The sequence below is a fragment of the Mesoplodon densirostris genome, chromosome X, assembly GCF_025265405.1.
Source record: "Mesoplodon densirostris isolate mMesDen1 chromosome X, mMesDen1 primary haplotype, whole genome shotgun sequence".
In the NCBI taxonomy this organism is placed as follows: Eukaryota; Metazoa; Chordata; class Mammalia; order Artiodactyla; family Ziphiidae; genus Mesoplodon; species Mesoplodon densirostris.
Window position 1 is genome coordinate 49,049,925 of NC_082681.1, and position 25,911 is coordinate 49,075,835.

At 43.5% G+C, this 25,911-nt stretch overlaps 1 pseudogene; it reads left to right on the forward strand.

Moving 5' to 3' along the window:
* The window catches only part of LOC132481965 (nuclear RNA export factor 2-like), a 39,520-nt pseudogene extending 19,924 nt beyond the window's left edge, over positions 1–19,596 (forward strand).
* Positions 19,597–25,911: the final 6,315 nt, after the last annotated feature.

The window sequence follows — 25,911 nt, forward strand, 5'->3', positions numbered from 1 at the left end:
TTAATCTACGTCATTCACTCACTCATTCATTCATTCAACAAATATTTATTGGTTACCAATGATATGTGAAGCACTGTAATAGGCACTGAAGATAAATCAGAGAACCTGACAGACAGGGTCATGGCTCTCATGGAGCTCACATTCTACAGGGGTTCATTCACTCAAGATTTAAAAGCCATTAAGAAAATAATATGGGAAAATGTGACAGAGAATGACTAGGGTGGGGAAGGCAAGGAAGGATTTTCTGAAGGTGTAACTTAGATTTAATATTCAAATAACAAGAAGTACACAGTCAGCAGTGGGAAGATATCGGAGCTGAGCCCTCGAGACAGAGGGAAGAGCAAGATGAAAGGCCCTAAGATATGGGCAAGCTTGGCAGTTTTAGGGAACAGCTTGTATGCCAGTGTGTATTGGGAGGACAACGTTAGAAAATGAGATGAGAATGGTAGGAGGGGCCCAATAACAGAAGGTCCTGTGGGCCATGGTAAGGACTCTGGCTTTTGATCTTATTATGATGGGTGCTTTCTGAAAGGAAGGGAATTTATTATTATAATCTACTTTATTAAAGCTCATTCTAAATGTTCCTTGGAGGACAGACTGAACTAGAGCAACTGTAAGATCAAGAGACAAGATTAGGAGTCTACGACATGCATGAGAGTGAGAGGTTACAGTCTCGTAGACCACAGTCGTAGCAATGGAAGGGGTGAGATGGGGTTTGAAATGACATGTATCTTGGAAGTACTGAACTTGTTGATGAAGTCCACGTTTGTGGTAAGGGATAGAGAGGAAGTAAGCGTGTCTCTTGGAACGTGGATTTTGGCAGCTGGGTTAGGGTGGTTTTCTTCGCTGGGGAAATGAACGGGGGACCAGCTTCGGTGCAATGCCAGTAAACTGACAGTTCTGTTTTGACCATGTCGTTTGCGGAGCCTATGAAAAATCTGGGTGGGGAGCATGTGGGTGGATGTATAAGTCAGGAGATCCTGAGAATATTCTTGGCTGTGGCAAAAACAAAAAAAAACAAAAAACAAACAAAAAAACCCAAAAGAACAAGCATGCAAGAAAACAAACGAAAAACCCAACTGTACCGTTCAATCTGAAAATACAGGTTGATTCCACATATGAGCATGATGCAGGTCTAGATTCTGGAAGGGATACAATGACATAATAAAAACCTACTTCACTGAGTTATAATTTACGTTCAACAGAATGCATCAATCTTTTTTTTTTTTTTTCCGCTGTTCTGCACGGCTTGCAGGATCCTAATTCCCCAACCGGGGATCGAACCTGGGCCCCTTGCAGTGAGAGCACTGAGTCCTAACCACTGGACTTAGCTATAATGCTAAGGCTCTGGCCTGCCAGGGGCTACTAACTATTAGAGAAGGAACATGTATGTCTGGAATATAACTATCATTCACCCACCTATTCATTCATTCATGCACCTAGCGCATGTCAAGCTCTGTGCTAAGAAGGGAAGATAGGACCATGAAAAAATTCAGACAACGTCTCTGTCTTCCTGAAGATTAGGAGGCGAAATAGAGAACTGCAAGTGGCTCTGGTTGCTAAATAGTAAGGGAGGTATTTGGTGAGATAATTGGGCCCCCAAAAGGTCTAAGCCCAGTGCACAGATGCAACTCTTCCCCTTCTGCATGTCTCATAGATAATGCTGTGGCATGACCTAGAATATAGAGCTGTTAGAATAGAATGAGCCTGAACATGCTGTGCATAAATGGCTGAGGAAACAGCTTTCCAAACCTTCCACCCAGCAAACAGCCCTGATTATGTGCAGAAGTAGATCTCAATTTCACGTAATTCTCACAGTTGGAGTTGTATGACTAATTATTTTGTCTCTGTGGCTAATTAATAAGCTGAGGTTAAGAAGGGTCAAGTATCTTGGAAGAAAACAGCAGATCTACTGATAATAGGAAAGTGTTAGATTTTAAGCTGTGAGCTCTTAACTAGTGTGGATGACTCGTTCCCGTCCTTTAGGTCCAGGCTGAGGTAGTAGCAATGCAAGTTTCCCAGTCAAAGGCCTGGGATTCATTGGCCATTAGAGGATTTTAGGAACTGGAGAAGCTACAGGAAAATGAAAGCCTAACATGCCATCCTCCTGCCTGCTCCGCATCATTGCTCCTGCCTCTGCTCTCTTGTTTTCTATGATAACATCATCTTAACATTAGGTATTGTTATTGACTGAAGTGTGTTCTTCCAAAATTCATATCCTGAAGCCCTAATCACCAGTGCCTCAGAATGTGTCTGGATTTGGAGATAGGGCCTTTAAAAGGTGATTAAGTTAATTTAAGGCTGTTAGGGGATACCTTAATCCCATCTGACTGGTGTGCTTACAAGAAGAGGAGTTCAGGACACACAGAGAGACAGCAGAAGTGTGTATACACAGAGGGACAACCATGTGAAAAAGAAGCAAGAAGATGGCCCTCTTCAAGCCAAGGAGAGAGGCCTTAGAAGAAATCACCCGACTCACACCTTGATCTTGTACTTCCAGCCTCCAGAACTGTGAGAAACAAATTTCTGTTGTTAAGCCACTTATCTGTGGTATTTTTGTGTGGCAGTCTGAACAGTCTAATACAGGCATTATGAACGTGTTTCAGTAGGTTATGAAGCAGGTAGAGTAGACTGTCAGAAAGGATGAAAATAAAGTGATGGTAAAAAATACCAATGATCAGTAAAACTGAAAGGAATGTGGTTAATTTGTATTACTATCAGGCAAAATAGACATCAAGCAATTGCAACAAAGAAGGCTGCTATCAAACCATAAAAGAAAATGTATTAAGATTACAAATTCTGAACTTACATTCACCTAATAACATATCTTCAAAACAGATATAGCAGTAACAAAGTTACAAGTAACAGAAAGTAAAATCCACTTTTGTGTATACCATAAGGAAATATACTTGCTTATATAACTGAGAGCCCAGAGGTAGAGGAGACTTTAGGTTAGTTGATCCAGTGGCTCAAAGATATAAAGACTCAGGCCCAATCTTGAACCAATGACTGTGGCTAGGGACATAGGATTATTGCGTGAGATCTAGAGTAACTCTGGTCTCACCCTTGGAACTAGCAGTCAAATTCCCCCCAAACATGAGACTGTATGAGGGAGGAAATGCACTAATGAAAATCTGAGACCAGTTAGGAAGATGAGGAATGTATATTGCATAGGTAAACAAAAATGTCACCTTCAGGCCCCATTTGAAAGCACAATTATCAATATGAGCATAATACCCACAGTACTCAAGCTCAAACGGTTTTCAACTACTATGTCTTTCCAGGTAACAAATACTTCTACTCAGGAAATACCTACATTGAATTAGTGAATGGGTAGTTACAAAGCACTAGAGCTCTCATCCCTGCAGTAAGTTTAGGAAGAACCACAAAGGCATCCATGGTAGCATACTTAAATCTCATTTTCTTTCTCAAATTTTTGGCAAAGCTTTTTCTTTACTATCGTACTTTGATATTATTGTGTCAGGATAGTTTGGCTAGAAGGGAATGGATTCTTCATAGTTACAATTTTATCAAGTATTACCATTCTGTAAACTTACAACACAGAGTTCATAAAGATATGAAAGATGAGAAGCAAGAAAATTGTCAACATTTATGATCAGCAACAATTTTCTTTAAAGAGCACCATTAAATTTCAATATGGAATATCTTTAAACGCTTCAAGCTGGGCTTCCCTGGTGGCGCAGTGGTTGAGATTCCGCCTGCCGGTGCAGGGGCACGGGATCGTGCCCCGGTCTAGGAAGATCCCACATGTCGCAGAGCGGCTGGGTCCGTCAGTCATGGCCGCTGAGCCGAAGCCTGTGCTCCGCAACGGGAGAGGCCACAACAGTGAGAGGTCCACGTACCGCAGAAAAAAAAAAAAAAGCTTCAAGCTTTTAGAAGAAATTCACTCTTATAAAAATGTAATAACATTAAAGAACATCTTCTGTTAGTGTACATATTTGTAAATATGTAGAAAGGAATATTCCTCTGGGAACACTAGCCCAAAAACCACCACAGCCCTGCCTCCTGGCATACCAGGACCCAGCCCATACACCAACAGCCTGGCACCAGCTCTGGGACACATTGGGCCCCTCAACCAGCTGCTCCTGGATCTGGCCCCACTCACCAGTGGGATGAAGCCAGCCTTGGGACACCCCAGACCCCATACCCAGCTATGTCAGGAACTGGCCCCACACACCAGCAAACTGACACTAGCTTCAGGACTCCGAGGCCCAGCAGTCAGAGACCCAGGACCCTGGCTGTGCCCACCAGCGAGACAACACTACCTCCAGGACTCTCTGGGCCACAGCCCCACCCACCAGCAGGCCAACCCCAGTTCCAAGACACCTTGGTCCCCACAGCCAACTGCCCTGGGATCCAGCCCCACTCAACAGTGGGCCAACACTAGCTTTTGGACACCCCCAAACCCGGCAGCCAGCCATGTGGAACTGGCCCTGCCCACCAGCAGGCTGACACTACATACAGGACCTCTAGCCCCACCACCACCCACTGCAGAGCCTAGAACCACCCACCAGTGGGCCAGCGCTAATCCCGGGACTTCTTGAGGCACTGCAGCCAGTAGCCTCATGAACCAGTCTCACTCGCCAGTGGTCACCAGCCTCTGCACAAGGCAGGGCCTGGCAACCCACTGGAACAGGGGCCAGGCACACCTACCACACCATGCACAGTAGTGTGCTGTTCACAACAGAAGGACACACGCAGCCCTAACAGGGGGCACCCTTAGAGCATGTAGCTCTGGTGACCAGAGGGGAGAGCTCGGCTGGGACACACAGGACGTCTCCTACAAAAAGCCACTTCTCTACGGTTGGGGAATATAGCCAACCTACCAGATACAGAGAAACAAAATAGAAAATTGGACAAAATGAGTCAACAGAGGAATCTATTCCAAACCAAGAACACGATAAAACCCCAGAAGAAGAACCAAGTGAAGTGCAGATAGGAGATCTACCTGATAAAGAGTTCAGGGTAATGATCATAAAGATGTTCAAAGAACTCAGGAGAAGATTGGATGAACAGAGTGAGAAGTTTTTAACAAAGATTTCGAAAATATGAAGAAGAACCACACAGAGAAGAATACAATAACTGAAATGAAAAATACACTACACGGAATCAACAGTAAATGAAATGACGCAGAGGAATGGATGAGCAAGCTGGAAGACGGAGTAGAAGAAATAACTGAAGCAGAATACAAGAAAGAAAAAAGAGAAAAAGAAATAGGGCAGTTTAAGAGACCTCTGGGACAACAGCAAGTGTACTAACATTTGCATTATAGGGGTCTGAGAAGGAGAAGAGAAAGAGAAAGAGAAAGGGGCAGAGAACATATGTGAAGACATGATAGCTGAAAACATCCCTAACCTGGGAAAGCAAAGAGATATCCAGGTTTAGTAAGCACAGAGAGTCCCAAACAGGGTCAAGCCAAAGGAGACCACACCAAGACACACTGTAGTTAGAATGGCAAAAATTAAAGATAAAGAGAGAATATTAAAAGCAGCAAGGGAAAAGCAACAAATAACATACAGGGGAACTCCCATAAGGCTATCAGAGCAACTGGAATGAATCCAACTGGATCACGGTGTCTGATCCTTTTTAATGTAGTGTTGGATTCGGTTTGCTAATATGTGGTTGAGGATTTTTGCATCTATATTCTTCACAGATATTGGCCTGTAATTATCTTTTTTGATAGTGTCTTTGTCTGCTTTTGGTAGCAAGGTGATGGTGGCTTCATAGAATGAATTTGGGACTGTTCCCTCCTCTTCAACCTTTTGGGAGAGTTTGAGAAGTATAGGTATAAGTTCTATGTATGTTTGGTACAATTCACTGGTGAAGCTGTCTGGTACTGGACTTTTGTTTGCAGGGAGTTTTTGTTTTGTTTTAATTACAGATTCTATTTCACTTCTAGTGATTGGTCTGTTCAAATTATCTGTTTCTTCTTGACTCAAATTTGGCAGGCTGTATATTCCTAGAAACTTGTCCATTTCTTCTTGGTTGTCTAATTTTCTGGCCTATAACTGTTCATAATATTCTCTTATGTGTTTTGGTTTTTGTGAGTTTATTTTTTTTTGTATTTTTCTGGTATTAGTTGTTGCTTCTGTTTCATTTCTTATTTTGTTTATTTGGGCCCTTTCTCTTTTTTTCTTGGTGAGCCTGGCTAGAAGTTTGTCGATTTTGTTTGTCTTTTCAAAAATCTAGCCCTTGGTTTTATTGATCTTTTCTATTTTTACCTCTATTTTAATTATTTCCCGCTGATCTCTCCCAAAGAACTGACTTTGGGAATTTTGTCGTTCTTCTTTTTCGAATTCTTTTTCTCTTTTTGTTTATTTGAGATTTTTCTTGTTCCTTGAGGAAGGCCTGAATCACTTTGTACTTCCCTCTGAGAATTGCTTTTGCTGCATCACATAGATTTTGGAAGGTTGTGTTTTCATTGTCATTTGTCTTGAAGTATTTCCTGATTTCTTCTTTGATTTCATCACTGACCCACTGGTTTTTTGGTAGCATGTTGTTCAGTCTCCATGTATTCGTTCTTTTCCCATTTTTCTTTCTGTGGTTGATTTCTAGTTCCATAACATTGTGGTAATAAAAGATGCTTGAAGTCATTTCTATCCTCTTAAATGTGTTGAGGTTTGTTTTCTGTCCTAGTATGTGGCCTCTCCTAGAGAACGTGCCTTGCACGCTTGAAAAGAATGTGTATTCTGTTTATTGGGGGATGTAGTGTCCTGTAGGTAAAAATTAAGTCCAAGTGGTCTATTGTGTCATTTAGGGCCTCTGTTGCCGTACTGATTTTCTGTCTGGAAGATGTGTCCATTGTTGTCAGTGAGGTGTTAAAGTCTCCTAGTATTAGAGTATTCCTGTTAATTTCTCCCTTTATGTCTGTAAGTATTTGTTTTATATATTTAGGTGCTCCTATATTGGGTGTATATATGCTAACAAGTGTAATATCCTCTTCTTTATTGATCCCTTTATCATTACATAATGTCCTTCTTTGTCTTTATGGACTTTGTTTTAAGTCTATTTTGTCTGATATGTATATTGCTCACCCCGCTTTCTTGTTTTTTCGATTTGCATGAAATAGCTTTCCATCTCCTCACTTTCAATCTGTCTGTGTCTTGTGCCCTGAAGTGAGTCTCTTATAGGCAGCATATTGTAGGTTCTTGGGTTTATTTTATTTTTTTATCCATTCAGCCACTCTGTCTTTTGATGGGAGCATTTAGTCCACTGATATTTAAAGTAATTATTGATAAGTATGTACTTACTGCCATTTTAAACCCTGTTTTCCAGTTGACTTTGTAGTTCTCTATATCTTTCACTTTTGCCATTTTAATTATGCTACGTCTTGCTGTCACCCTATTTGGGTACTTCTTGTGTGGGACCCTCTGTGCTTCCTGTACCTGGATATCGGTTTTCTTCTTTAGGTTTGGGAAGTTTTCAGCCATAATTTCTTCAAATACATTTTCTATCCCCCTTTCTCTCTCCTCTTCTTCTGGTACCCCTTTTATGCATATGACTGTGCCCATTATGCATATGATTATGCATATTACGCATGCTTTATATTATCCTATAGATCTCATATGTTTTCTTCACTTTAAAAAAATTTGTCTTTCTGTCTGCTGTTCTCATTTGGTGATTTCCATTATTCTATCTTCCAGATCACTTATTTATTCTTCTGCTTTGGTTAGTCTGCTATTTATTGCTTTTAGTTTGTTTTTTATCTCAGCAATTGAATTGTCCACTTTGATTGATTTCTCTTTACAGTTTCTATTTCCTTGTTGCAGTGATCTGCATTTCTATCAATAATCTTCCTTAATTTCTTTAGCCTTTTCCTTACCTCCTTTCTGAATCTGGGGTCTAGTAAAGTGGTGAGGTCTCCTTCATTATTTGTTCCTTCAGGGGATTTCTCTTGTTCTTTTTATTGGGAATAGTATCTCTGTTTTTCTTTCTACTTAACTTTCTTCGTCTCTGAATTTAGGACAGGCATCAATCTACTGTGTTCTTAAAGGGGTGTTTTTAGGTTGGAGGATCCCTCTGTAGACGGTATGAGTCCAATACTTTTGGTGCAAGGGCTGGTTTTGGTGTGGGTGCTTGCCACGTATTTCCTTAAAGTGTGCTGGCCCTTCTTCCCTTGATAGGGTGTGTGCTTGAAGTTGTGTTGACCAGAGCCTGCACTGGTTCTTGGCTGGGGCCTCCTCTTTGCATTATGGCTGTCACAGCCCTGTTGGGGCTGGGGTCTGATTCCCAGCTGTTGGAGCAGAAGCCCTGAGGGTCAGGTTCAGTCAGGTTCCACTGCCCCTGAGCCCATGCCCTGATGCAAAGGAGGTGACCACTGAAGCTAATGAGGTCCGTGTGGTCACTGCAAACCTATGTGCCTCCAGTGCAGGCATCCATGGCTCTGCCCAGAAGCCGCCCATGGTTGCATCTCTTTCTCTGTTGTGTTCACCCCAGACCTAGTGCTGGGCTGTGGTGTGCAGTAGGCTGGTGCTGGGGGCCGGGGACCTGTGGCTGCAGGAATTGAGGTGGTTGTGCCACTGCCTGGAACCTGGGCTGCCTCTGTGTCAGACCTCTCCCAGGACCTGTCAGCTCCAGATCTGGCACCAAGCTATGGTGTAGAGTGAGCGGGGCCAGTGTGCTCCCACCGTGAAATGAACAACTGCATACTCCTGCCCAGCGCCCATCCAACCGAGATGCAGTGCCCAGCTGCTCTGCCTTTCCATGGCGCCATCTGGCACACGTGCTGGCAAAGTCCACCATGGCCAGACCTGCCCCCACTGTGTGCACACTGATAATGGGCACTGTGGCAGGACCTGCCCCCACTATGTGCAGGCTGACAATGGGCTCCTTGGTTTGGCCCAGACCATACCCCAGGCCCTGCGGTCTGTCTCCACACATCTAGATCAGGTCCTCTCCCTGGACCTGTCTACCTAAGATTCAATGCTCAGCTGCTGTGTGCATCTGTGGCCCCACCACCTTGTGTGTGCTTTGGATTGGGGAGTGCAGCAAGGCAGCAGCGCCAGTGCCTGTCTCTCTCTGCCCTGATTGTTAGAAAGCCAGCATGCATGCACTCCTTGTGAGCAGAATTTAGGCTTTTCCAGCCCCTCCATCTCTCCCAGCGGCCTTTCCAGCAGGCAAGGGGGCTCCCCGGGGCAAGGGTCTGCCTATGTGGACCTTTTCTCCTTTACAGATCTCTCCCAGCGGTGCCAGGACCGTCCTCATGCCTTTAAAATTTTTTTTCTGTCCTTCCTGGATATGTAGAGATATTCCTTGCAGCTTTGGTTGTGTAGGAGATCTTCTGCCAGTTTCCAGTTGGTTTTCTGTGAGAACTGCCTCACATGTAGGGGTATTTTTAATGTGTTTGTGGGGAGAGGTGAGCTCCACATACTTCTACTGCACCATCTTGATACTCCTCCCTATTTGGGAGACTTTGAATTGCATCAACGTGTCCCATATAAAAACAGATACACTAGACTAAAGTAGAATTTCAGAATCCAGTGATAGTTACCAATTGCAAGTGCCTCTCAGTTATTAGAGAGCCCATGATATGGCAGGTTTTTCCAGATTTTGTGGGGGGAAAAAGGTAGAGCATCATGTACATTTTAGATGATCTTTGGACCCAAACAGGCTACATGAATTAGATAATTAAAACATCATCTGGTGATGTGATGAAAATGCAGAATTCATTGATATGACTTAGTCCTCAAAGCCTGCTTCTTTCCTAAAGAAAGCTGGCAGGGCCTCCCTGGTGGCGTAGTGGTTAAGAGTCCGCCTGCCGATGCAGGGGATACGGGTTCGTGCCCCGGTCTGGGAGGATCCCATATGCCGCGGAGCGGCTGGGCCCGTGAGCCATGGCCGCTGGGCCTGCGCATCCGGAGCCTGTGCTCCGCAACGGGAGAGGCCACAACAGTGAGAGGCCCGCATATCGCAAAAAAAAAATAAAATAAATAAAATAAAAAAAGAAAGCTGGCAAATGTCACTCATTTACATCATATGGGAACATGTCAACCAGCAGTAGATGGCAGTGTGATATCGTAACAAGAAAACAATGTGGCTGTTTACGTAAAATCACATATCACAATACTTTCAAAGACTATAGTTAGAATTATTTGGGGATTGTGGCAAAAAAAATAGTTACAATGAGTGGATAATAAGAGCCAAGCTAGGACCACTTCAATTCTCCCTGTCTAATAATTTTTAAAGCCTGGAAACACACTTATTTAATTTTTAAATGGTCTTCACCCGGAAGGGATTTTCAGACTGTACCAGAGAATCATACCATCACAAATGACATAGTTTATGAGCAAAAACCGTGAAAGGGATCCCTGCCTTCTCGCCCCTTATCATCCTTTGGCCTCAAAAAGTTTTCACTGTGGATGTAATTTTCTGTTTCAACGCTGAGGTAGTCCCCAAGAATGAGCTCATCACCTAGAGCTGTTAAAATTTACACTGGGCTGGGGGAAGGGAGCACACTGAGTACTCTGACAGGGAGCATTATCTACAATTGTTTCTCTTCTTTCCCATTGCTTGGCACTGACAGTAAAGTCAATTCTAGTTAATTAACGAGCTTCTTAAAGGAACAAAGAAAAACATGTTTCGATTACCATTTCTATAAAAGTACAGCAATATCTGATAAGTTCTCTTGGATAATGGTACCAGATTAAGTCAATTTTACTTTGTGAAAGTAAATTCACTTAGGACCTCTACTTGAGTTGTACATATTTGTGTTTGAACCAAAAGCATTTGAGTATTTATGTTTAATTTAGCAGCATCACAAATGTCTCCTATTCTCCTTTCCCATTTCTCTGTGTTAAACAAAGCCACTAGCACTGACCTCCAAAACGTCCACCCCAAAACAGAAATATAAAAGAAGTAAAAGCTGTTCCCAGTAAACCTTGCCAAACAACATTCAAGAAGAATAGCTTATCAGCCTGCCTCACCTAAACAGACACAGCGCCTGATATACGTGCAGTGCCTAAACGGCCTAGCTCACATAAGCTGTGTTCATACAGGTGTTTATCCATAGCCTTAGCGTCCCTTCCCCAATGTATGTAAGAAAGAGCTGACAGGCACCCACTGGTGTAACTAAATATATTTTTTAATCCTAAAATAGCTCCTGGTAATCATTGCAGGGCAAGAATAAATGATACGACCATTAGTTCTGACAGGAGAATATCTAACCTTTCGCAAGAAAATTATAATTAGAACTCCAGGGTTTGCCTTTTGGTGAAAGAAGTTGACCTCAATCACCATTAGTGGATTTCTCCATTACAGAAGCTACAGTTGGGACAGCCATCAGGTCTTGATGGCGGATTCCATCCAGTGATTGTATACAGAAGCTTCCTAATTCCATCTTGAGGTTTCATAATAGGCTCTATTGAAAACACGTGGCTCCATTTTCATACCCTGCATTTACATTTGTCCCATAAATAATTTTCCAAAATTATCTAAGTAACACCAATGTGCCCAAACAGAGTCACTCCAAAAAATCACTACTTCCTTCAATAGGCTTACAACTACAAACAGTCTGTTATCCTTACCAGTATATTAAATTTAACCATGGTGCAAAATTTGGTCTGTTGTATTTTCTTCAGGTTATTTATGTAGCCATGCCACGATGCAGGGTGCCAGCAAAATAATCCCACTGCTTGTATAGCATTAAGTTTGCCTAAGCCAGCAAACACGCAAGTTCACTTCAAATCTCTTTTGGATATACAGACAGATCTTCAGTTTTCCACACAAATCAGCAAAAGAGGTGTTTGTAAAACTGCCATTAAAAAAACCCCCAAAACTCTATTGTATATTCTCCTTTCCCTTTCTCTGTCCTTTCTAGGCAGATGCAAACAAAATATAAGTGCAGTAATATCTAATTCAGATTCTGCTTACTTTTAACTTTTGGAATTCTGTAAAGAGCCATAAAGTCTGCAATATTTCTCTTTAGAGAAATAGAGCCATAAAATCTGCAATATTTATCTTTAGGGTGTTTAAAAATAAAAGAAGGAAACGTTTTCAACTAACGTCTAGCATTTTATACCACCTTTTATATACACATATACTTCACTTATTAAGGATAAGTTTATATTTATACCTTAAAATGAATCCAAGGGCCTTAACTGGCTTCAGCTACGATTAGTTCTAATTACTGGTAGTACTGGAAATTATTTAAATGGCACTTTAAAGAGGTCCTCTATGATCTCATCTTTTCAGTAACTGTGGATGCCTTTCCGCTTAGTCTGAATAAGGAAGACTGAATTATTCTTAATTTTCTTTGGAGGCTCTTGTGGGTGATCCAAACACAAAGTCTGGAGCCAGGGTGCCTAGGAGTAAACCCTGGTTTGGCACCTATAGGTTCAGTTACCACTTAGGCAAGTGACTTAACACATCTGTGCTTCCACTTTCTCATCTGTGAAAACTGGAATAATAATCATAGTACCTAGTTGATAGAATTGCCACTATTAAAGGAGTTGACGTTTTAACGTGCCTGACACATAGTAATCATTATATACATTTTTTTCAAATTAACAGCTAAAATTCACTTATTGAGTTTGCTTTAATTTCTCTTAGACTTGCATGAAATTATGGCAACAAATCTTACCTGTACCCACCGCTTAGGTTTTTGAAGTAGACTCTAAAATATGGCAATGTTTATGGATTTAGGGAGGACCTAGTCCATTGCTATGTGTTAATTTATGTGTTAAATTTCACGTGTTATTAGGGAAAAAGTTAGCACACGAACGAAGCACATTAGCACAATAAAAAGGGGTTGGGGCAGGTGAAGCCAGCTTGTGTTCTGAGGAAGAACGTCTGGAGGCACCACCATCAACGGGAAGCCCAGGAATGTGGGCAATCTCAGATCTCCAGCTCTCATGAAGAGAACGGCCTCCTGAAACACGCAGCCGGGAGAACCCTACTGTCACTATGCTACACTCAGGAGGCTGACCCAGCTTTTGAGCACCGTGGGCTCCTAAGGCTATGGTCACGTGGATGCGGCCATCACGTGGCAGGCCCAGACAGTTATGTGGCAGGCCCAGACCTACTGGCCATGTCAGCACCATGAGCCCTTAAACCCTGAGCTCATGTAGTCTCTCTGGACCTATTGCCACTATGATCATGTGGTAGATCCAGCTTTTCAAGTCGCTAGAGCATGGCAGACTCCTAAACCCTGCCCATCATGTGGATTCATCCTGTCATGTGGCCCTCACGAGCTAGTGGCATGTGGAATCCTCAGCCCTCCAAGTCACAAAGGTGACCTGCTTCTGAGAGTCGTATGGATGCTATGGTTGGTCACATATCCCCCTTGCTCACATATCAGGCTCAGCCATCTCTATCTCGTGAAGATTGCTGCCTACCAGAATCTTCAGATCCCTGAGTCAACAGGGATGTGGCCTCTACCGTCACATGGCAGGCAAAGCACCTGCTGTCATGTGAACACCGCACCTACCCTTCGGCTGTTGGTCGTGTATATTCTATGGTCATGGGACATGCTGTGGTCTCCTGAGGCTCAGTTCTCTCGGTTACAGTTCACGATTGAGGGCACCTGAATCCTGAGGTCACATGCATCCTTCTACTCTGTGGCCTCTGCCAGCCAAGCCCCTGGAAGTCAGGTAGGGACCCACAGCGGTGCGTTACGTTCTCCATAGTGTTCTCCATAGTGGCTGTATAATTTTACATTCTAAGATTCTTAGAACTATTCTTAGTTCTATTCTAGCCACTATGGAGAACTATGGGGACCTGGAGGAAGGAAGGGAGGGGAAGGTAGCCCTGCAGCATGGGTTTGAAATACTGGCCCCTGTGGCACTGGAGAACGGAATCTGGGTAGTCTGGGTGGGAGCTCTCCACGGGAAGGAGAGGAAGGTTGGGAGGGAAGGAATATTAAAGTGAAGGTATTGAGCGAGATTAGGAGACAGTGCCTTTCACACAGTACGATGACAGATACTCAGTGCTCAACAGGGAAGTGGACCAAAAACCCTTAAAATCAGAAGCAGAGGTGTGCAAATGGGGCTGCTGGATGGGCCAGAACACACTGATCTCTGTTTTTGGTATTAGCGTTTTAGCTCAAAGGAAGCATTGCAACCTTGAACTATCAACCACCTCTTCTCTATTTTTGGTTTTGGACAGGGCCATCAGAGAATGTTTCCCAAAGTTGTTATGCCTGGTAAGTGCCTACGAAAATCATTGTCTCTTACTAATGTCGGTGACCTCTGCACCTGCCCTCAAGCCCTTTGGTTCTTGCCTAGAGTACATGTTGGCATCAGACCCTTAACCATTTTGGGGCACATGGACTCCTGAAAATGACATGGATATACTTTCTGGAAAAATACCCATAAATACACACACACACACACACACACACAAATTGCATATAACATTAGAGACTTCCAAGACCTCATGATGAAGACATCTACTGTAAGCTTTCCCATGGAATTTCCACCGCCCTTTCACACCTGACCTCTGACCCTCACCCTACTTGACCAAACTTTTTTCCCAGTCATCAAGGGCCACTCCCCTGGTCTCCACTCCTGTTTTCCTCTTCCTTTCTCCAGGATGGCCAGGAGTTACCCTCACCAATTATCATTGACGTTGACATTCCCTACATAATAAAGCCCTGCAAGGTGATGAAGAGGCTCAAACAACATTTGGTGAGTTGCAGGAGAGCCACAGATCCCTTATCAGCCACACAATCTCAAATGCCTTTTGATTCCAGGAATGCTATATAGGCTCTGTGACACTGAAGAGTCTAGTCCTGCAATTCCTGCAGCAGTAAGTACCCTTGGGAATCTGAGCAAGGGGAGGAGGGCTAGGAGAGTTGAGGAGACCTAAGCACAGGTCTGCTCATCGGACTTCTCAAGTCTCATTTGAGGTCCAGACCACAGAGATCGACTGTCCTCATTACTCTCCCTCAGGTATTACTTGATCCATGAGTGTGGAGACCAACCGCATATCCATTGTGCTTATCTTGAGGAGGCCTGCTCCTCCCTGACAATTCCCTTCCACTCTGAGGACCCAGCCCCGTGAGTATCACAGGCCAGACTCTGCTCCTGGGTCGTGTGGCTCCCCAGCAGACACAGGCCAGCTCCTGCACACACCCACCACCCACTCTTCCTTTTTGTCTCCTAGAAGCAGCTTGTGCAAGTACTTCAAGGACAGCAGGAATATAAAGAACCTCAAGGACCCCCGTGAGTGTGCGATGGGAAGACTGGGTGGGAAAGGGCAGTGAAGGGGTCAATCATAGGGCCCAGGGCGTGGCAGCGCCTGACCTTTGTTCGCTTCCCCTCTCTTCACAGACCTACGGGTCCAGCTGCTGAAGCACACAAAACGTGTCATTGTGCACACCCTCTGTGTGTTGCCCAAGACTCAGCATGACTTCAGCTCCTTCGGGTGGACATGTGGTTCCAGACAGTGAGCGCCTGCGTCCTCCCTCGGGCGGGCCCAAGAAGCCACAGGTGGGTAGGAGGTGGAGGTGGTGACTGGGTGCCTGGGCTCTTCCCTTTCAGGAGATGATGCTCTGTTTCTCCGTCAGCGGGGTGTTCAAGAAAGGTGGGTGTGTGTAGACCCCCACCCCAGATGCCCCACTGCTGCCTTCCCCTGGCCAGGCTCACGCACAGAACCACCCAGCTTCCTGGACCCCTTCCCTTCCCTTCCATTTACTTCCCTTCCTTTCCTTCCCCTCCCCTCCCCTCCCTTCCCCTTCCTCCTGTGTTCTCTAGCCCTCAGTCTTCCCACAGACACCCCAGGTCTGAGGTGTGTCCACGCCTGTCTGCCCTGCACACCCTGGGTGTTGGGGACACAGGCTGTGGAGTTTGGTGGCTCTCGTTCCAGATCCTTGCTCTTAGAACTTGGGCCATTGCTTAACCTCTCAGTTTCTTCATTTGCGCAATGGGGTAGTAGTATCCACCTCTTGGGCGGCTGTGAAAAATGCATCCCGTGAACTTGTGCAGTGGTTGTCAGGGACCCTGTCACTGGGCGCAGACTGCTCCTATAGTTGCCCTCCCCACTCCCGACACCCTGGAACCGTGAACAGCTGCCCTCTCAGCATGAGTGTCCAGTCATACCCTGACTGGGCAACACCATGTGAGCGTGTAGAGCACGTGCAGCTCTAAGGGGTACTGTTGTTTGTTTGCTGTTGAAGTGGAAGGAAGTTCTCAGGACTGTGTGCGTGCCTTCACCCGGACCTTCATCACTACCCCTGCCAGCTACTGCAGGTGAGAGCCCTTTTGTGGGCGGGGATGCACATCCCCGCCTGGGCTCAGGGGCATGGGAATGTGGTGGTGCAGACCTTAGGTTTACTCAGTATTGTGGAAAGCCAGCAGGGAGATCCCAGGAGCAGTCTAGCCTAGTGGTTAAGAAGAGCATGGGCTCTGAAATCGGCCTATGGGTTCTCTCCTTGACACAACACTCACTCACTGTGTGATCTTGGTCAAGTCACATGACCTCTGTGTGACTCAGTGTCTTCTTCCGAGAATGGGGATCAGAGCATCCAGCCCTTGGGCTGTGGTAAAGGGTAAATGTGAAATTGCCCGTGGGTTGGGGATAAACCTATTAATCGAGTGAAGGTGGTAGACAGTCTCTCCAAAGGTGGGCTCTGTGGGGAGGGGCAGAGGTACTAGTTATGGAACCTGGGAGACAGACACAGCAGGGGTATGGAAGGAATGTAGTTGCTGAGTGGCAGTGGGAGCAGGATCGTTGTTTGGAGTGTGCGGTGGTCCATCTGTCCAGTTGTCTGAGTGCCCGTTTATCCTCCAGTCTATGCATTTTGAAAGACGAACTGTTTGTGAGGGACGCCAGCCCCAGTGAGACTCAGAGTGTGTTCTCCATCCCAATGCCTACACCCTCCTCCCTCTCCCAGGAGCAGCAGTAGATGGTGCAGGCTTTCTCCACCCTGTCTGGGATGAAACTTGAGTGGTCTCAGAAGTGAGTGCTGGGTGTATATGGGAATGAGTTTGGGTTGGAACGGTAGGGGAGTGAATCATGGAAACTCGAAAGCAATTTGGAAAAATAGCTTTTTGAATATTTTGCTTCCGAAAATAAAAGTGAGCCCATGAAAAAGGTATCATACTAGTATATGTGTAAAGGGTTTTCAAGATAGTATAATGCTCAGTGATATTATCTTGTATATGGAAAATCCAGGACAATCCACACGCACACCAACCAACCAACAAAAAAACAAAACACCCTACTACAACTGATAACCAAGTTCACCAAAGTTACAGGATACAAGACCGATATACAAAACTTATTTGTATTTCCATGTACTTGCAATGAACAACCGAAAATGAAATTAAGAAAGCAAGCCCAGCTACCATGGCATCAAAATAGTACAACGCTTTGAAACAAATGTAACAAAAGAAGTGCAAATCTCATATTCCAGAGTCTGTAAAACGCTGTTGAAAAAAATAAAGCAGACCTAAGTAAATGGAAAGACACCCCATTTTCATGGGTTGGAAGGCAATATTATTATGATAGCAGTACTACCCAGAGCAAACTAGGTTCAGCGCAGTCCCTATCAGAATCCTTCTTTGCAACAGTTGACAAGGTTATCCTAAACTTCATTTGGAAGTGCACCAAAACAATCTCGAAAGAGAAGAACAAAGTTAGAAGACTCACACGTCCCAATTTCAAAACTTGCTACAAAGCCACAGTAATAAAGACTACGTGGTACTGGCCTGTGGACAGTGTATGAATCAGTGGACTAGAACTGAGAGTCCACAGATAAACCCTCACATTTATGGTCAACTGATGATCAACCAGACAGAGTGCTGAAAAAATCTGATGGGAAAATAATATTGATTTCAAAAAATGGTGCTGGGACAAGTGGGTATCTGTGTGCAAACCAAAGAATTTTGACCCCTGACTCCCACACCGTGTACGAACCTAGCCTGAAAATGGATCAAAGATCTAAAAGTAAGAGCTAAGACTATAAAAATCTGGGAAGGAAACACAGGTGTAAGTCTTCACGAATTAGGCAATCATTTCTTACATATGACACCAAAAGCACAAGCAACCAAAGAAAAAAACTAGATAAATTGTTGACTTCATCAAAATTAAAACCTCTTGAGCATCAAAGCACAGTATCAAAAAGGTGAAAAGCCCACCAACAGAATGGGAGGAAATATTTGCATATCACATATCTGGCAAGAATATGTGAAGAACCCTTGTAACTCAACAATAAAAAGGCAAACACCCCAATGTTTTTAAACTGGGGAAAGGCTCTGAATGGACATTTCTCCAAAGAAGACATATAAATGGCCAGGAAGGAAATGAGAAACTTCTCAACATCGTTAGTCATCAAGGAAATGCAAATTGAAACCACAGTGAGTTACCAGGTCACACCCACTAAGGTGGCTTTAATTAGTGAAACGAATGATAACAAGCGTTGGTGAGGATGTGGAGACATTGGAATTCTCATGTGTTATGATGGGAATATAAAAGGGTGCAGTGGTTTGGGAAAACATTTTGGCACTTCTCCAAAATGTTAAACACGGAGTTACCATAAGACCCAGTAATCCCACTCCTAAGTATCCTACCAGGAGAAATGAAAACATGTGTACACTCTAAAACTTGTTCAGGAACGTTCATAGCAGCATTATTGATAATAGACGAAAAGTGGAAACAACCCAAATGTCCTGTAGCTGATGAATGGATGAATAAATCTTGGTACATCCATAAAGTAGAATATTATTCAGTCATAAAAAAGAATACTGTTCTGATACACGTCATGACATGGATGAACCTTGAAAACATGATGCTAAGTGAAAGAAGCCAGTCACAAAAAGTCAAATATTGTATGAAATGTCCAGAATCGGCAAATCCACAGGGACCAAAAGCAGATTAGTGGTTGCCAGGGTCTGGGGGACGGGGAGGAATAGGGAGTGATCACGAATGGTTAAGGAGCTTCTTTTTGAGGTGGTAAAATGACTCTGGAATTAGTTGTGGTGGTTGCACAATCATGTGAATGTACGAAAAAGCACTGATTTGTATACTTTAAAGTGGTGTGTGCATTACATCTCAATAAAAGATGCTGGGAGACTTGTACTTTAGAATTTTTCATTTGTTATTTTCTTGAACATCTTTCTTAATCAGTATATATTGAATTCCCTTGTTCTTTAGCCCAGCTCTACTTTTCTGTTTTGAATTCTAGTGGGCATGAATGCTAGTGATAGATGGTTTGCTTTTCACTGGGTCTTTCTTCGTCATTACACATAGTGTTCATACTGGTACATGTGTCCCAGCAAGAAAGTGGCATACATTTAGCGGTGGCATTGCATGGTCAGCGTGACTGTACTGTGGTACTAATGGAGATCACCTGTTGTTCTCCCACTGCAGGTGCCTTCAGGACAACGAATGGAACTGCACCAGAGCTGGTCAGGTCTGCAGTATGCTCAAGGTGAGGTCTGGGAATCAAGTGGGGTAAAGATGAACATTTCTGGGCCTTCAGGGGGGCCAAGAAGGTGGAGGTCAGTGTCCTGGGAATGGAACTTGGGGAGCGGGCTCTTCTGACATTCCGACCCCTTCTCTCCAGACCGAGGACAAGATCCCAGAGGAGGCCTTCAAAGAAATCCCCTAAAAGGAGCCCTTGGATGCCATCCTTGTCTTCATCCACATCATCTTTTATCTCCAGCCGCAGGCCACGTCCATGCCTGGGGTTGGAGGCCTGGCTGACCAAGAATCCAAAGTTACGTTGTAGGCCAGGTAACATAGCCACTTGAAGGGTCGGCTGTCCTGTGTCTTTTCCCCACTCACGATTGCTGTTTGGTTTCATAATAAAGAGTGCTGTTGCAAGCTGTATGTCGTGTGTCCTCCATTGCTCTTCCCTGCCCCAATCACGAGCCAGTAGGTCCAGGCCTGAACGTCCCTGCCTTCCTCCCCGAGGACGAGGCACCTTCTAACACAAATAAGTGGGGTTTTTATACAATTTTTTTCCATTTATAAAACATGAAGTTTCTGCACAAAAATGGGATAGCAATGGGACTTAAAGTGCATGCGTCAAAACTCCTTTATGTCCCAGCTAGATGGGTTTACATATATCATGCATCAAGTAGGGAAATTTAAAAATACTTTTAGACAATTGAAAATGGAAACACAGCATACCAAAACCTGTGTGACACAGCAAAAGCAATGATCAGAGGAAAATCTATTAGTCGTTAAGTAAACGCAAATCAAAGCCACAATAGTATGCCACTTCACACCTACTACATTGCCTGTAGCTTTTTTTTAAAAAAGAAACATAACAAGAAGAGCTTTGGTGAGGATGTGGAGAAATTGGAACTTCTGTACATTGTTGGTGGGGATAAAATGGTTTCGCTGCTGTGGAAAACAGTTTGTTGGTTCCTCACAAAATTAAACACAGAAGTACCATATGACCCAGCTACTGCACTCCTAGCTGTATACCTGAAAGAAATGAAAGAGGTGCCAAAACAAATTATTGTACGTGAATGCACACAGCAGCATTACTCATTATATTCAAAAGGTTGAAACAACCCATCTGTCCATCAAGGCATGAGTGGGTAAACAAATTGTAGTACATACACACATTGGGATATGTATTTTTGCAAAGATTGAAATCCTTGTCATACGTGCTCGCAGAAGTTGTCCTTCTATTTCATCAGTGGTCAGATAGTGACTTGACAGAGATTTCCTGAAGGGCCTGGAGCCAAAAAGGAAAGGAAAACAATATTGTCTAGTCTTTGCAGATTGGCTTCTGATCTGGGACACTCCACCGATGCTTAGCCAGGCTGCCTCCAACTCTGCCTTAGCCTTCACCTCCAGCTTTTGAGGAGCCCAAAGGTCAGCCACATGTGCAAGCTTGGCTTCCTGTCAGACCTTTGCTGAGCCTGTGTCCTACCCTGTACATATGCATTGCACTCTGGAATCTCTGCTATGCCCTTCAAAACTCTTATTCCCCCAAGAATTTTCCTCATCACCTTCACCCTTCCCAGGCTTCGGGGGCTCTCTGCTGCTTGCCTTATCTTCTTTCCCTTGCCCCAGGCAGCTATGGGTACGATACGTTTTTAGATGTTTTTGAGAGACACAACCGAGAAAGCCACTCCATGCCTGGGAGGGGCCGTGGGAAACAAAACTCATCCTCTGTGCCATACCCTCAGGGGTCCTCCATAGAGGGCAGAAGGCACAATCACAGTTTTGGGGGAGAACAAGGTCCATATTATGACCCCTGGGACCAGCAAGAAGCACCGTGAATGTGGCTGCCAGTCTCATGGGAGAAGCAAGAGGGAAGAGATATGGGAACATATGTATATATATATAACTGATTCACTTTGTTATAAAGCAGAAACTAACACACCATTGTAAAGCAAGCAATTATACTCCATTAAAGATATTTTTTAAAAAAGGAAACAGATTGGGTTTAAGTGGTAGGTTGCAAAATGCAAGACAGAATATTCCTGACACCGCATGATACAATGTGAAAAAAAAAAAAAACTCAGGGTATAAAACTGTATATTACAGTATGGTCCCTCAGAAGAAGATATTAATGAATGCTTATGGGTTTTTTTTGTTGTTTTTCTTGCGCTACGTGAGCCTTTCACTGTTGTGGCCTCTCCCATTGTGGAGCACAGGCTCCAGACGTGCAGACTCAGTGTCCATGGCTCACGGGCCCCGCCGATCCGCAGCATGTGGGATCTTGCCGGGCTAAGGCACGAACCCATGTCCCCCGCATCAGCAGGCGGAATCTCAACCACTGCACCAACAGGGAAGCCCTATTTTTTTTTATGTGTAATAATTAACATTAAGAAGTGAAGCCAAAGGAACGCGTGAGAGTGTCAACTATGTTTATAAATGTGTGATTGGAATGCACAATAGTTATTCATTCAGATCTACGCTTTGCTTGTACAAAAGGATGTTTGTGTCTGGGTCAGCATCTTCCCAGGTGCTTAGGGTGAAGCACTATACCTGTTGGCTCCTTACGCAGCATAACAAGGACAATTTATCATTGATAAGCAGATATGAGTATCTCCTCGCTGATTAATAAGCTGCAACACTTTACATGACTCACCCAACTTTTCCTGATGCCCGGTTCCTTACATGTAAAAATCAGGGGTTAGGGATAACCGCCAGCTTAATTAACATATTGAACACGTACCACTCTGCCCAAAGATTCCCAGTTAATGTCCTCTTCTTCCTCTGGTCCCATGCAAACTTTGATCTGATTTCCTTTTCTATATATTAGCTTTTCCTGCTCTAGAATTTCGTATAAATGGAATCACACATCCTGTACTCCTTTGTGTCTGGCTTCTTGAACTTAGCTTTTTTTTTTCTTGAGATCCACCCGGGTTCTTGCCTTTTTATTGCTGGGTAATATACCATTGTATTGATTTGTTTACCTTTCATGTTGTTTTAATGAAGTTTCAGGAGGAAGTGAAACTCCACCCTTGTGTCCAATCAGCCATCTTCCTGGTCAGTGTTCTCTTCTTATACAATGGATACAATTTCAACCTTTACCACTCCTTTATCTCTCTAGGGAAATTCTCTCTTTAGGTCTTTTCCAGGCTTTTCTCTTTTTCCTTTTCCCTCAGTGCCAATCACTCCATGTGTTGTGTTTGCTCTGTCCCTTCCACGCTTACCCTGGGTTGTGACCGTCTCCTGAAGAGAAGACTTCACTGTCGAGTCAGCCCTGGGCTCCTGGGTGCTTGGCTTTAACCCATACCTGGCTCTGGGCTCGTCAGTGGTTTAGCCTTCCTCCCTGACCCTACCACTGGTGGCCCCTGCCTTACCACTCATTCCCTCCCTCCCTCGCTCCCTCCCTCCCTCGCTCCCTCCCTTCCTTCTTTCCTTCCTTGAAGGAGAGCATTCTCCGTTTATTACATGGGAATTCTTATTTCATACTTTCGAGCACAGTTATGTATTTATTATGAATGGAATATTCTATGTATTCATTATTGGACTATTATTATTCCAAAACCACAATTATAAGGTTTTTAAACTAAATATTGTAAAATACTTGCACTCTCATCATTTAAATTGTTTAGGCACTTCTCAACCTTGTTTACACACTAGAGTCACTTGGGAAGATTGAAAAAAATCACTAGCGCCAGCCTACACCCACAACACTTAAAACAGATTTGGGGGTAGACCCAAGCAATCACATTTTTAAAACTCTTCATGTGATTGCAGTGTGCAACCAAGGTTGAAAACCACTATGTTAAAAGGCATCAGCTTTGGGGTTATACTTGGCAGAAGACCTTAGGAATGCCTGCCACCTCACTTTGCTGACTTTCCACTCAGTGCTCTTTTTGGGGACCTAGTGATTCCATTAGCTTACAGTGGGGATTGGTAAACTGTGGTCCACGAGCCTGTTTCTGTATGACCTGCAAGCTAAGAATGTTTTACATAGTCGAATGGTTAAAAAAATCCAAAGAAGAATCATATTTCCTGGCATGTGAAAATTACTTGAAATTCACATGTCCCTGTCCATATATAAAGTTTTATTGGAAGAGAGACATGCTGTGTCAGTGGCAGCTTTTGCTCTACAATGCAGATCTGAATAGCACCATCGGAAACTGAAAGGCCTGCAAAGCCTCATATATTTGTCATCTGGCCCTTCCAGGAAAAGTTTTTTGAGCTCTGGCTTAGAGCAATTGTCCTTAAAGCAAATGCACAGTAATAGCAGTAAATGGCTGACGGTCCCTTTGGCTAAGCCTGGGAAGAAAATTTACTGCAGTAACTTGCGACTTCACTGTAGGGTCCTTCCTCAGTAGTTCACTCATTCATCGTGTTCTGGGTCAAGTGTGGGAATTGAGTAAAGGACTACCATTTGCCATCATGATAGCTCAAGTCACCAGATCTAGCGCTTGATTTATTAATTTTAATATTCTTATATTTTATTATAAATAAATACTTATTTATATTCTATTTATTTTTACACTGATCAAATGCAACTTTGGAGTATGTTCAGATATTTCAAGATCCAAGGGATCTGTTGATCAATTAGCCACCTTCAAAGATTGCTGTAGGTCAGACCAATGTGACTACCCTTCCAGCCTTGCTGCTTATTAAGGTAAACAGCACTCACCTTGAGGCAGGAGGTTAAGTGTTCCTACTGGGCCTGCAACTCCAGGACCACAACATCCCCAGTGAAATGAGGGGATCTCCCATCTCATCGGTGGCCTACACAAGTCAGCCACTTCAGAACACTTCGAAGATGAAGATGCCCTCCGCACTAATGTGTTTCTCAGTGCTGTGGGGAAGGGAGCCTCCTCTGAGTCCCTAACAACATCTGTTTGGACCACGGACACATTGACTTCAAAGGCATTTCATTCAAGTGACCACAGGCGACAACTCCTGCAACTGTTTCACCATTGTGTGCCATGGGACACCAATATTTCATCCTCTAATGTCAGTTGGATCCTTACCGTCGTCAGATGCACCTAAGCCAAATAACTTTTCTCAGATTCCCACTTCCTCCAGGGCTCTTGGCTTGAACCCATTTTGGTGTCAAGGACTCTATCAATCAAAGTTCCCACTTGCCTATGCCAGCTATTCGTTCTAATAGCTATTTCATAAAAATAAGATGTTGTTAATAAAATATATTACATAGCTGACAAAAACTCTGTGAGGGCCAGAAAAGCCGGCTTGGATGCTATGCAGCCAGGGGAAGTCCACTCACGCTTTGGGACTGCTATAGCTGAAACACCACTGCTGCCTGTGTGCTAACTGACATGTATGCATTCCAGGCACTCTGCTGTGACTGCTCCATAAGAACCAGAGACCCCTCCCATCATACACAGCTAATCAAGTCACTGAGCCATACGTGGCTCCCATGTCATTCAGTTACACCTCCAATTCTCAGGATGGTGCATATGCTTGATACAACCGAGATCCCACTTGGAATCCAAGCTGTAAGGGGTTCTGCTTAATGTGTACACACACACGAACACACACACACACACACACAGACACTGGTTTCACGTCTTTAGTTTTTTGTTCACTAAAGAACAGGAAAGCATATGAGTGTTCAGGTATGTCTGAAGAGTTGCCAATGGAATCCGATTCATCGTTGATTTTATAGAACGTTATAACTTTTGCTTCTGTAAATGGTATATTCAAAATGGAAACGGGACTTTGTACTTGTCACAATTATTTTGTGTATATTTGTCTTATACTCAACAAACTTATTAATCTCTATCGTTAATCTTAATTTCCTTAGCCTCTCTTGAATTTGCATGAAGGTAACTGTGTTATCTTGACAGCTTTATTTTCCCTTGTACACATTTATTAATTCACATGTGTATAGATGCATATATACATTCCGGCTCACTGTACTGCCTAGTAGATGTAGTGTGATGCTAAAACAAAAGGGTCATGTAAGTCATCTTTGTCTGTCTTCTGATTTTAAAGGGAATGCTTCCAACATTTCGCTATTACGTATGATGTTTGATGCAGTTTACTCTTTTTTAAATAATTGTTGTCAGTCTAAAGAAACATCTTTCAATTTATGACTTGCTGAGAATTCCTGTTATTGCCAGTTTTACTGCTGACTGGTTGTTTCAATTTTTCTAGGCCTTTTTTTACTGAATATTTTTTGATAATCCTCCTTTCCTCCTTCCTTTAGAGCACTAATGGGCTAAAATTTTTTTCATAGATCTCCTAATGTTAAACCAACGTGGCATGCTTGGAGTTAAACACGACTTTGTCATCCTGTGCTTCCTGTCTTGGCCGTGGCAGGATTTAGCTTGCTATACATTTATGAATACTTTTTGCATTTGTGTAATTATCTGAGATTGGCTAATAATTTTGCCTTCTCATGTATTCTTTGTCAAGAATACTTTTAATAACATTAAGATTTTCTGTTTCTTTAGCATGGAAAATCATGTTTTTCTCTGGGATTTGTCTGTTTTCTCTAAATTTTAAATTTATCAGCATATCTTTTCCATAACACTGTTGTATCTTTTGAAT